The sequence below is a fragment of the Lissotriton vulgaris genome, chromosome 5, assembly GCF_964263255.1.
Source record: "Lissotriton vulgaris chromosome 5, aLisVul1.2, whole genome shotgun sequence".
In the NCBI taxonomy this organism is placed as follows: domain Eukaryota; kingdom Metazoa; phylum Chordata; class Amphibia; order Caudata; family Salamandridae; genus Lissotriton; species Lissotriton vulgaris.
The window spans coordinates 1,203,674,740-1,203,687,608 of record NC_141693.1 but is presented as its reverse complement, the minus strand read 5'-3'; positions in this window follow the sequence as shown (position 1 = coordinate 1,203,687,608).

Sequence of the window (12,869 nt, the reverse complement as noted above, 5' to 3'; positions counted from 1 at the left end):
TCCCAGACCGGAATCAAGCATCCAAGGACCGTTTTCTGGCTATCAGCCTTCTTCAGCCTGGATAGCTTGACTCCAGTGTTGTGGAGAGCCTGGGACTCACGTCTGAGTATACCCAGCACACTCAGGGTGAAAATTGCAAAAAACACAGTTGATGGACAGAATGTAGAACAATGTCATACATTCACCCCAGTACAAGGATCTTGGCCTAAATCCATCGTTTTTTTGCACTCCACACAACCCTGGGTTAGACACTGGGTATATGCAAATCAGCTCTGACCCTGTGCCTCATGGGAACAGTCCAGTCCGAACTACCAAGCCATGTCTTTCCCAGACCGGAATCAAGCATCCAAGGACCGGTTTCTGGCTATCAGCCTTCTTCAGCCTGGATAGCTTGACTCCAGTGGTGTGGAGAGCCTGGGACTCACGTCTGAGTATACCCAGCACACTCGGGGTGAAAATTGCAAAAAACACAGTTGATGGACAGAATGTAGAACAATGTCATACATTCACCCCAGTACAAGGATCTGGGCCTAAATCCATCGGTTTTTTTTGCACTCCACACCACCCTGGGTTAGACACTGGCTATATGCAAATCAGCTCTGACCCTGTGCCTCATGGGAACAGTCCAGTCCGAATTACCAAGCCATGTCTTTCCCAGACCGGAATCAAGCATCCAAGGACCGATTTCTGGCTATCAGCCTTCTTCAGCCTGGATAGCTTGACTCCAGTGGTGTGGAGAGCCTGGGACTCACGTCTGAGTATACCCAGCACACTCGGGGTTAAAATTGCAAAAAACACAGTTGATGGACAGAATGTAGAACAATGTCATACATTCACCCCAGTACAAGGATCTGGGCCTAAAACCATCGCTTTTTTGCACTCCACACCACCCTGGGTTAGACACTGGCTATATGCAAATCAGCTCTGACCCTGTACCTCATGGGAACAGTCCAGTCCGAACTACCAAGCCATGTCTTTCCCAGACCGGAATCAAGCATCCAAGGACCGGTTTCTGGCTATCAGCCTTCTTCAGCCTGGATAGCTTGACTCCAGTGGTGTGGAGAGCCTGGGACTCACGTCTGAGTATACCCAGCACACTTGGGGTGAAAATTAAAAAAAAAACACAGTTGATGGACAGAATGTAGAACAATGTCATACATTCACCCCAGTACAAGGATCTGGGCCTAAATCCATCGTTTGTTTGCACTCCACACCACCCTGGGTTAGACACTGGTTATATGCAAATCAGCTCTGACCCTGTGCCTCATGGGAACAGTCCAGTCCGAACTACCAAGCCATGTCTTTCCCAGACCGGAATCAAGCATCCAAGGACCGGTTTCTGGCTATCAGCCTTCTTCAGCCTGGATAGCTTGACTCCAGTGGTGTGGAGAGCCTGGGACTCACGTCTGAGTATACCCAGCACACTCGGGGTGAAAATTGCAAAAAACACAGTTGATGGACAGAATGTAGAACAATGTCATACATTCACCCCAGTACAAGGATCTGGGCCTAAATCCATCGTTTTTTTGCACTCCACACCACCCTGGGTTAGACAATGGCTATATGCAAATCAGCTCTGACCCTGTGCCTCATGGGAACAGTCCAGTCCGAACTACCAAGCCATGTCTTTCCCAGACCGGAATCAAGCATCCAAGGACCGGTTTCTGGCTATCAGCCTTCTTCAGCCTGGATAGCTTGACTCCAGTGGTGTGGAGAGCCTGGGACTCACGTCTGAGTATACCCAGCACACTCGGGGTGAAAATTGCAAAAAACACAGTTGATGGACAGAATGTAGAACAATGTCATACATTCACCCCAGTACAAGGATCTGGGCCTAAATCCATCGTTTTTCTGCACTCCACACCACCCTGGGTTAGACACTGGCTATATGCAAATCAGCTCTGACCCTGTGCCTCATTGGAACAGTCCAGTCCGAACTACCAAGCCATGTCTTTCCCAGACCGGAATCAAGCATCCAAGGACCGGTTTCTGGCTATCAGCCTTCTTCAGCCTGGATAGCTTGACTCCAGTGGTGTGGAGAGCCTGGGACTCACGTCTGAGTATACCCAGCACACTCGGGGTGAAAATTGCAAAAAACACAGTTGATGGACAGAATGTAGAACAATGTCATACATTCACCCAAGTACAAGGATCTGGGCCTAAATCCATCGCTTTTTTGCACTCCACACCACCCTGGGTTAGACACTGGCTATATGCAAATCAGCTCTGACCCTGTGCCTCATGGGAACAGTCCAGTCCGAACTACCAAGCCATGTCTTTCCCAGACCGGAATCAAGCATCCAAGGACCGGTTTCTGGCTATCAGCCTTCTTCAGCCTGGATAGCTTGACTCCAGTGGTGTGGAGAGCCTGGGACTCACGTCTGAGTATACCCAGCACACTCGGGGTGAAAATTGCAAAAAACACAGTTGATGGACAGAATGTAGAACAATGTCATACATTCACCCCAGTAAAAGGATCTGGGCCTAAATCCATCGTTTTTGCACTCCACACCACCCTGGGTTACAAACTGGCTATATGCAAATCAGCTCTGACCCTGTGCCTCATGGGAACAGTCCAGTCCGAACTGCCAAGCCATGTCTTTCAGAGACCGTAATCAAGCATCCAAGGACCGGTTTCTGGCTATCAGCCTTCTTCAGCCTGGATAGCTTGTCTCCAGTGGTGTGGAGAGCCTGGGACTCACGTCTGAGTATACCCAGCACACTCGGGGTGAAAATTGCAAAAAACACAGTTGATGGACAGAATGTAGAACAATGTCATACATTCACCCCAGTACAAGGATCCGGGCCTAAATCCATCGTTTTTTTGCACTCCACACCACGTGGGTTAGACACTGGCTATAAGCAAATCAGCTCTGACCCTGTGCCTCATGGGAACAGTCCAGTCCGAACTACCAAGCCATGTCTTTCCCAGACCGGAATCAAGCATCCAAGGACCGGTTTCTGGCTATCAGCCTTCTTCAGCCTGAATAGCTTGACTCCAGTGGTGTGGAGAGCCTGGGACTCACGTCTGAGTATACCCAGCACACTTGGGGTGAAAATTGCAAAAAACACAGTTGATGGACAGAATGTAGAACAATGTCATACATTCACCCCAGTACAAGGATTTGGGCCTAAATCCATCGTTTTTTTGCACTCCACACCACCCTGGGTTTGACACTGGCTATATGCAAATCAGCCCTGACCCTGCGCCTCATGGGAACAGTCCAGTCCGAACTACCAAGCCATGTCTTTCCCAGACCGGAATCAAGCATCCAAAGACCGGTTTCTGGCTATCAGCCTTCTTCAGCCTGGATTGCTTGACTCCAGTGGTGTGGAGAGCCTGGTACTCACGTCTGAGTATACCCAGCACACTCGGGGTGAAAATTGCAAAAAACACAGTTGATGGACAGAATGTAGAACAATGTCATACATTCACCCCAGTACAAGGATCTGCGCCTAAATCCATTGTTTTTTTGTACTCCACACCACCCTGGGTTAGACACTGGCTATATGCAAATCAGCTCTGACCCTGTGCCTCATGGGAACAGTCCAGTCCGAACTACCAAGCCATGTCTTTCCCAGACCGGAATCAAGCATCCAAGGACCGGTTTCTGGCTATCAGCCTTCTTCAGCCTGGATAGCTTGACTCCAGTGGTGTGGAGAGCCTGGGACTCACGTCTGAGTATACCCAACACACTCGGGGTGAAAATTGCAAAAAACACAGTTGATGGACAGAATGTAGAACAATGTCATACATTCACCCCAGTACAAGGATCTGGGCCTAAATCCATCGTTTTTTTGCACTCCACACCACCCTGGGTTAGACACTGGCTATATGCAAATGAGCTCTGACCCTGTGCATTATGGGTTGGCATTTTCCTACTTTAACCATTCTGTGCCTCTACCTGTTTCTGAATACACATCTGGGTTGGGTGACACACGGCTTTGTGCATTTCCTCTAGACAGTCACAAACACTGGGACCTGAGGTGTGCCATTCAAATGCTGATGGCCCAGCACCAGGTTATTCGGGCTTCATGGGCTGGGTAAAAGGGAGGAGCTTACTTTTGCACTTGAATAGGGATCTGCTTGTCCCCACACAAAATGCAGTATACCCCACTGGAGTGCGTCTGTAGTCAAGGCAAAAAGAGCGGAGGCCTTGTGTGCTTCAAAGGCCTTTCTTTGAAGTCTGCCTCCAGTTTGAAGGCATAAGTACTGGACCCCTTAGACTCCCAACTCAGTACACCCTGGTCCCCAGGAGACACTGCCAGGGAGAAAGACTGATGTGCTGCTGACAGGCTGACACCCTACTAGATTTACTGAACTCCTGCTCCCTTGTGCCTGCTGGACTCATACCCTGGAGATGGGCAACAATACAGGACAGAAATGTTTGACTCGAAACCAATGCATCGACTACAAATCTTTGATCGAAGACAACGCTTTGCCTCCTCTGCTCCATGCAGCTGCTCTTCAATGTTGATGCTTTTTCTCTGTAAAGATACAGTTTGAGTGGGCCTGCATGACTTCGATTTGGACCTGCATCCCATCATGGTCAGCTTGACTTTAAGATTTGACTCTGCCCAGCAGGTGTTTTACTGTTTTACTATATTAAGAGTTGTCCAAATCTTTACACATTGCCTCTTAAATTAAGCTTGCCTGCCCTTTGTCAAGTGAACAGAGGTTGCACACAGGTTTATTTAGGGTGTGTATCTGGTCTACCCTGACTAGAGCGGTGGTTCCTACTTGGACAGATGCATACCTCTGACAACTAGAGACCCCCATTTCTACAAGACTCGAATAGGAAATGCTATCATCACCTGTAGTGAGAAGTGCCATCTTGGATTTGTAATAGTGTGTGAACATCTGTGACTCTATAGATGCCCTCTGCCATCTTGGAATCAGAGGCCAAGTGCCATGATTTCTCGATCTCCAAATAAGTTCTGTTTGCCCGAGCCTTTAAGTTCCATGTTGTCCTCCTATTACTGGAATCTGTCAACCTCTTTCCACAGGGTCTTTGAGTTGTGCAGACCCTATCTGCCTGAAGGTCCTGACACAGAGTTGAAGAGTAACCACATTAATGAAGGTTGAAATAAGCAGATATCAGATAGCTTGCAGAAGGTGGATGCATACCACCAAGAGGACAGCACCGCAATATCTGATTTCAGAATGGCTGGATGCAGGACTTGTTTCATCCCATTAAAAATAAAAGAGTAACAGTATTGAAATATTGATGGTAATATTACATTTGAAGACAAACACTTTGGGCCATATGTAGGAGGCCAAATACCGATCGGTAACGGCCGATTTTGGCGTTACCGACCGGTATTTGGAGTTTCTTTTTTTTTTTCTTTTTTTTTTATTCCTCATTCTGCAATAGAGTGTAACTGGAGTTATCAGGCACCCACTTCTCTGATTTCTGTTCCTTTATGACCCTTGGGTAATGGGGTATTCACGCTTTGTGGTTTTCAGAGTGGAGTCCCCTTGTCTCCTTAACACCTTCAAAATCGAACTGGGGGAGCTGACCACCATGGCCACTCACACAAGCACAATGTTTGTGTATCTTTATTTTGCCATTGCATAATCATTGGAAATGTACGAACTTAACGTGTAATGGTCCAAGTGACCTATCAATTTACATACTGTGATCCTTCCCAAAGCTCCCAAAAGTTATATTTCTTGCTGGGTTTGCCTTTTCTGTCCCATTTATTTATCTTGTTTATAGAGGCCAACCATTCCAAGTGTGTTGGGGCATCCGGCTTTATCCACTTGATGCATAATTCCCTACGAGCTAATAATATCAGTGTAAACAGAAGATTCTGTTCTTTAAGTGTTAAAAAATTCACCCCCTCTTGGCTATTGATCCCAAAAATAACAAGATCCATACTTACAGTTATTGGCCTCCTCAATACTGTCTCCATGATTTTACTCACTTCCTGCCAGAAGCCATCGATTTGGGGGCACTGCCGGAACATATGTACATCATCCTCAACTGCTAGTCCACATTTGGGACATACTTTCATATTTGTACCACTGAATTTAGAAAACCGCTTTAGTGTCCAATACGCTCTGTGGATGGTAAAGAGGTGATTTCTCCTTAAAGCAGCAGATTTCACAATTGCCCAGCATTTACCCATAGATACTTGCCACATATTTTGGAGATCCAGCGACGGCAGTTCTTTCCCCCAGGTCACCTCTGGAATTAGAAAGTTCTCCTCCCCTGCTGTAATAAGAGCCCAATACCATGATGCTGTTTCTTTTTTCATCTGAGAATTCTTTATCATGTTTGTTTCAATTGTCTTGTTTCCAGTATTTTTCTCTTTAATTGTTTTTGCCCAACTCGTGAGCTGGTAAAACTTACATTTTGAAAGAGATGCATTTGTTTTTCTTGATATAGTTTCCCGGTCAATTATCTTATTGTCCACCATAAGTTGGCCCCAAACTTGAAAACCTGCTGTTTTCAAAGGTTTAGCCAGATTGTCCTTGAGGCATTCTGGGGTTCCTGGGGAGTCCCAAATTGGGGCGAACTCACTATAATACTGAATGTTCAAAGTGCTCCTTATCTGGTACCAAAGTTTTGCCACCGATCTTAACGTCTTCAATTTGATTTTTTTGAAGTACTTTGGATGAGCAAATTTAAATAGGAAGTGCCCAGTGTTTTCCGTCATTGCTTTAAGATGTTCTGGATACAGATCAAAGTTAACAGGCTCCTCATATGCTTGAATTGAAAGGCCCTATTATATACAGATACGTCAGGACTAGCAATTCCTCCTTCTGCTTTATGTCTTCGTAGTTTTTCCCAGGCTATTCGTGTGCTTTTAGCCGCCCAGATAAAACTCGATAACTCCCCTTGTATTTTTTTCAAGGTTTCCCCCTTAAATTCTAAGGGTATTGCACTAAACACTAATGTGAATTTGGGTAAGATCGACATTTTAATCAGATTAGATCTACCAAGGAAAGTCAGGGGAAGGCCTCCCCACGTTTTTAACAGTCTTCTAACCTCTGCTATTGTCTTATCCAAATTTGTACTGTGCACCTTTTCTATATTTTTAACCAGTTCTATTCCCAGATATTTGATTTTTTCCCTGGAAAAGCTGCTATTTACTTGGGTATTCCAACTCATGATCTCTGTTTTTGACATATTTTTTTGGTAACCTGATATCTTCCCAAACTCTTTCAAGGATATCTCGATTGCTTTGTTAGAACCTGCATAGTTGCTAGTAAAAATCATCAGATCATCCGCGTACAGGGCTATTTTTTTCCCATGCATGATATATAAACGGGACTATTTCTGTGTGAGCTCTGAGCTTGGTTGCCAGGGGTTCGATGTATAGATTGAATAGAATTGGGGATAAGGGACATCCCTGTCTGGTCCCTCTGTTTATTAATATACTGTAAGGTTTCCGTTAATTAAGACCTTTGCTTTTGGGGCTCGATATAATTCTTCAACCGCTCCCTGAAATTTTTTTCCCAGTTTATATTTTTTTTGAGTTGCGTTCAAAAATGACCAATTCACTCTATCAAACGCCTTAGCTGCGTCTACGGTTATTATGGTTAGTGGAATATTTTTGCTTGTAGCAACATCTATGGACATAATGAGTTCTTGAGTTAAATCTTGCAGATACCTGCCTCTTACGAACCCTTTCTGATCTTTATTTATCAGGTTACCCGCGATTTTTCCTAGCCTTTTTGCTAAAATATTAGTGAAGATCTTATAATCACAGTTAAGTAGGCTTATAGGGCGATAAGATTCGCATTTTGCTGGGTTCTTGACAGGTTTTAACAGGATGCTTATTGTTGCATCGTTCCAGGATTCAGGATGTTTCTCCCGCTCTATATAGATTTTATTTAGCCGGTTCCTGAGTGGGGAGGCCAGAACCTCACATAATTTGATATAAAACTCATTCGGAAGCGCGTCTGGCCCAGCTGCTTTCCCTCTCTTTAAACCTTTCAATGATTCTACTACCTCCTCCATGGTAATCGGGGCATTCAACCTCTCTTTTTCTATATTTGTTATCTCAGGAAGTTCTAGATTGTCTATGTACTCGTTTAGATCCTCACTTGAGGGAAATATCTCTTCCGTGTATAATGAAGAGAAAAAGTCAGTAAACTCTTTCTTTATTACTGATTCCTCTGAGCTTGAGTTGGATCCATCTTGGGGGAGGATATTAAGTATCTTATTCCTGCTGGCTTCGGTCTTTGTTTTCCACGCTAGGAGTCTGCTGCACCCCTCCCCATATTCATAGTTAGCTAGTTTGCTTGCTTCCCATCTCTCTCTTACTTTGTTCTCTAATGCCCCTGTTAGCCTTTCCGCTTGCCTTATCCACTACCAACTCATGTTTTTTTTCAGGGTCAAGTTCAACTTCTATTAATTGCTCTAAATTTTGGATGTTAGATTCCAACGTTCCTTTTTCTTGTTTTTATTTTTTTTTATTTATGTGCCGATAAGCTGAGTGTTTTCCCCCTTATGACTGCTTTGTAAGCATCCCATTATGTTTCCTCTCTATTATTCTCAAAATAATCGACCATATCTGTTTTAAGTGTTTCCATGATTTGTGAGTCATTAAGAGTGGTGTGGTCTACAGTCCATCTCCCTGCCACTTGTCCCCCACCCAGGTGAATTCGGAGTAGAACGGCGGAGTGGTCCGAGAGTAAGGCTGGCAAGTGTTCTACTTTGTGTGTCTTATCAACTAGCATTTTATCCATCAAAAAGTAGTCAATTCTGGATTGTATGTTTAACCTTTTATTTTTGAATGTGAAGGGGTATCTTTTATCCCCTTTCTCCTTCCAAACATCCATCAGCCCCAAATCTCTTTTATAAATTCCCAGCCACTCCCTCATTTTGGGTAAATTTACTTGTTTCATTGGGGGTCGACGATCTGACTTAGGATCAGGAATTAGATTAAAGTCCCCTCCTAGTATAACTGGGGCATCGAATGACAACAGTTGGGTAAACAGGTTTTGTAATGGGATGGGATCATCTAGATTAGGCCCGTAATAGCCGGCTATGGTGTATGGTTTATTAAGAATTCTTACTCTGGTGATCGCCCATCTACCCTTTTTGTCCAGCTCTATCTGCTCTATTTTTGCTTTTACAGATTTCTTAAAGAGTATAGCGATTCCCTTTACTACACATTCCTGATCAGTACATACATAGCTATCCACCCAGTGTACTTTTCGTATAATTTCTTCCCATTCCTTTTTTAACAAGTGAGTTTCCTGTAAAATTATAATCTCACTATCTGCCAACCTCAAATATTCCAGGATTCTTCGTCTTCTACTTGGTAGTCTAAGTCCGTTAACATTCCAAGTTAAAATGTTTATGTTTTTCCCCATTTTTTCCTCATTCCTTTACTTGCCATCTTTCCATGTTTGCAAGTTGTTGTGTATGTCCAGCCCTGATATCTCCTTTTATTTTCCTTCTTGCATTTTGAGGATATTTTTTCAGTATTTTTTTCCCCTACTTTGCTCCCCACCCTTGTGCATTTTTTTGGTTTTATTTTTCTTGTGTGGTAAAATATCCCTCCCTGGGGAAGCCTCTCTTCTTTCCTTTCGGGCCTCATCTTAGCCCCTTTTTGAGCTCTGTGGTTTCCCCTTTCTTAAAGAGTAATGCCCTTCTATCTGTGTGCTCGTACTCCCTCCTATTTAAGCTTGCGTATCATCACTAGTAAATGTCATTATTTAAAATCAAACTCTCCTCACCTTCTAGAATCAAAGAATTAGGAGTGCGCCCCAGACTCAATTCTCACTTGGTCCTTCATTTGCTCCAAAAAATTTGCGACCTCAGCCGGCTCTTTTATATTGTGCATTTTATTGCGCCACATAATTCTGAGGTCTGCGGGAAATTTAATTTGTAGTGTAGCCCCCAGGCTTTTTACTTCCTGCATATATTGGCCTAGCTCCCATTGTCTGTCCTGGGTAGCTTTGAAGATGTCAGACCGAATCCTGAATGTCCAATTTTCTTTGGAGTGGGGCCCATTTTTTAAAGCTTCCCCCAAGATCCTCTCTTTGATTGTGTATGTTTTGAAATTTAACAAGATTTTTCTTGGATTCTTTCTTTCCTTTTTTTTACCAAAGGGATCTCGGTGCACTCTCTGAATGTCATCCTCCAGTCCTATATCCCTCGTCCACGGAAAGTGTTCATTGAGTAATTGTACAACAAATTTTTTGATATCCGCCCCTTCTTCCCCTTCCGGGACATTCAATATTCTCAGGTTGTTTTTTTTTTGCCTGATTCTCTAAGGATTCAAACTTTTCATTCATGGTCCTATCGCTCTCTCTAAGCGCTCTTATGTCTTTTTCATTTTTTTTCACCTTTTTGGATAACCCCTCGACTGCAGAGTCCACCTCAGTAACCCGATCATTTAGAACAAGCATTTTGGTGTCTAGGGCTTCACATACCTCGTGAATTCTGCCTTGGTTCAGCTCTGATACCGCGAATTTAGCCCTCATATCCTCTAGCATTTTTCCAAGAATTGGTTTGTTGAGTCAGGCACCTGAGCTTAGGCTTGAGCTTGCACTTCCGTGGAACTATTATCCTTTGAGAGAGGGGTCAATTGGTTTGTTTGATGCTGGTACTGTAAGGAGATAACCTCTTTTGTGGTTACATTTTGCTGTATCTGCAATGTGATAGCTATATCGTTGCTTTGAGTAAGTTCCATACTTGCTCCTTCTGCTATAGCGGGCTCCATTAGTGAAATGTATTGTAGAGGCTGAGTGGGTCTCAGATTATCTAGAGAGGTCACTTTTGTGTTTACCGGTGAAGAGGCCGCTAAAGTAGCTGCAGAATATGTTACCACTTTTTTTGCTTGTTCCTCTCCGGTTAATGTCACCTTATTTTGCTCCTGTACTTTAAAAAACAATCTGAGGGATGGAGTCACTCGTGGTAGAGGGTCTAGGGAATTCCAGATCTTCCCTGTTTCTTTGGGGGTCTTCCTCTTGTTATAGAAATTATTTGGATCAAACTTGATTGTCTTGCTAGATTTTCTTTTAGTGCTACGGGGGGCAATAGATTGTTTATTATCTGTAGAGGCTGTAGTTGCGGATTTAAGAAATTGTCTATTTCTCAGGCAATAGCTTGATCTTCCTCTCTCCTGTTCTCTCTTTTTTATCACTTCCTCGATTTGTGTCTCCTCGAGCTGTGGAAGTGATCCAGCCCCTTTATCCTCTTTATTTGCACCATTTACACCATTTACCACCCCATTCTCAAGTTTCTCTCTCACCTCCTCAGTAGTGTCACTACCACTATAATTTGTCATCCGCTGTTCTACTTTCTCTTGCCCAGGAAACTGATTTACCCATTGAGAGCACTCACCTCTATGCATATGTCTCACTGCTGGTTTCCCCTCCGTTTCTATATCAAGTGTGTTAGTATTTGAATGCTCTTTTTTACCCTCACCTTGCCCTCTCCTCGGTTGGTAACAATTCTCCTCACCCCCCGTCAGCACCCCGTGACTCACCCTTGCACTTTTCACCTCCATTTCACTCGGTCCCCTTTTCCAGGAGTTTGGACCCCCACCACTACCACGGCTTCGTTAGCTCCCGCAGGTCTGACAGTCCTCGCCTCCAGTCACCGGTATTGTGCTGACGCTGCCTTCTTCACCCCGGAACAGGAAAGGAGTTCTGGTTGCGGCTCTCTGGCAAGCTCTACGAGCCTCCTGTGCCACGCACCATATCCCCGTGTGTGTACTGAAGGAAATCCTCTGCTCCCCCGAGGGCACAAGATCCTGAATACAAGACCTCGTCTGCTGGCAGCTCACGACCCCCACTCGGCGAGGCTCCGTGACTGTTCCCGCTTTCTTCAATGGCGGCATACAGGTACGCTGTTTCTTCTGTTTCTTCTCTGTTTCCATAGTTGGGAATACCAGGGCTTTAGGTTTTTTTCTTTTCTTTTAAAGTTGCCTAGGACTGCTTACTGAATGATAGACTTCAGTTTCAGTTTCAGTTTATAAACTTTATTCGACAGTTTTAAAAAACGTCATAAAAGTACACAAGATAAAATCGTACAAATATCATAAAACAGGAAGGGTACATATCATCGTATGTTGTTTCGAGGACATACAAAAGTCAATAAATGGGGAACACAGTAAAACAGCTAAAAAACCATACTCTTCCTTAGAGCAACAGATTTCAGGATAAAGGTTGCAGTAAAAAAACACAAATCCGGGCTAGCAAGCGAAAATAACAGTTTCATGGCATTTGAGGTAGAGAACACAGAGTATTTTTTAAACAACGGTTTCAAGTAAACAATACGTAGGGCTTTATAGAGGGGGCAAATTAACATGAAATGAAGGGTACTTTGTTTGGTCAGTCCATCACATGGACAAGCAGAAGTTGAATAAATTTTCATCTTTGGGAAGGCCACAAGATTGTGGACAATACCAAGTCTAAGTCTGGATAATACAAATTGATGAGATTGTCTATAGATTATTTTAAGGTAGGTCGGCAAACCATGACCCTCATTTACATTGGAAAAATAGAAAGCATGGGTTGAATAGTTACGTGTATCTGCTTTCCGTTTACCGAGTTTTACCCTCATGAATTCTTCTTTCAACCCTTTTTTGGATAAAGAAGTTGCAATCTCGGGTTCTTTACGTACATCCAAATGTAAGAAGTCCTTAAAAGTAGTAATCACATACTTTATCCATGGTATATTCGCAAATTTATCCAACACCAAACAATCTTTGATAATGCACTTTGTGAAACTTGTTTCATCCTTCAGCCAGATAGACCTCCAAACCAGGAGGGGTCTCAATTCAATTAGATCGGCTATATGGTCCAACCTTAGTTCCTCGTGGGCCAGATAGTTGGATGCCGTAGGGGGTAAACAAAGTAGCCGTTTCAGAAACAAATTTTCCAATATTTGCAAGTCTTT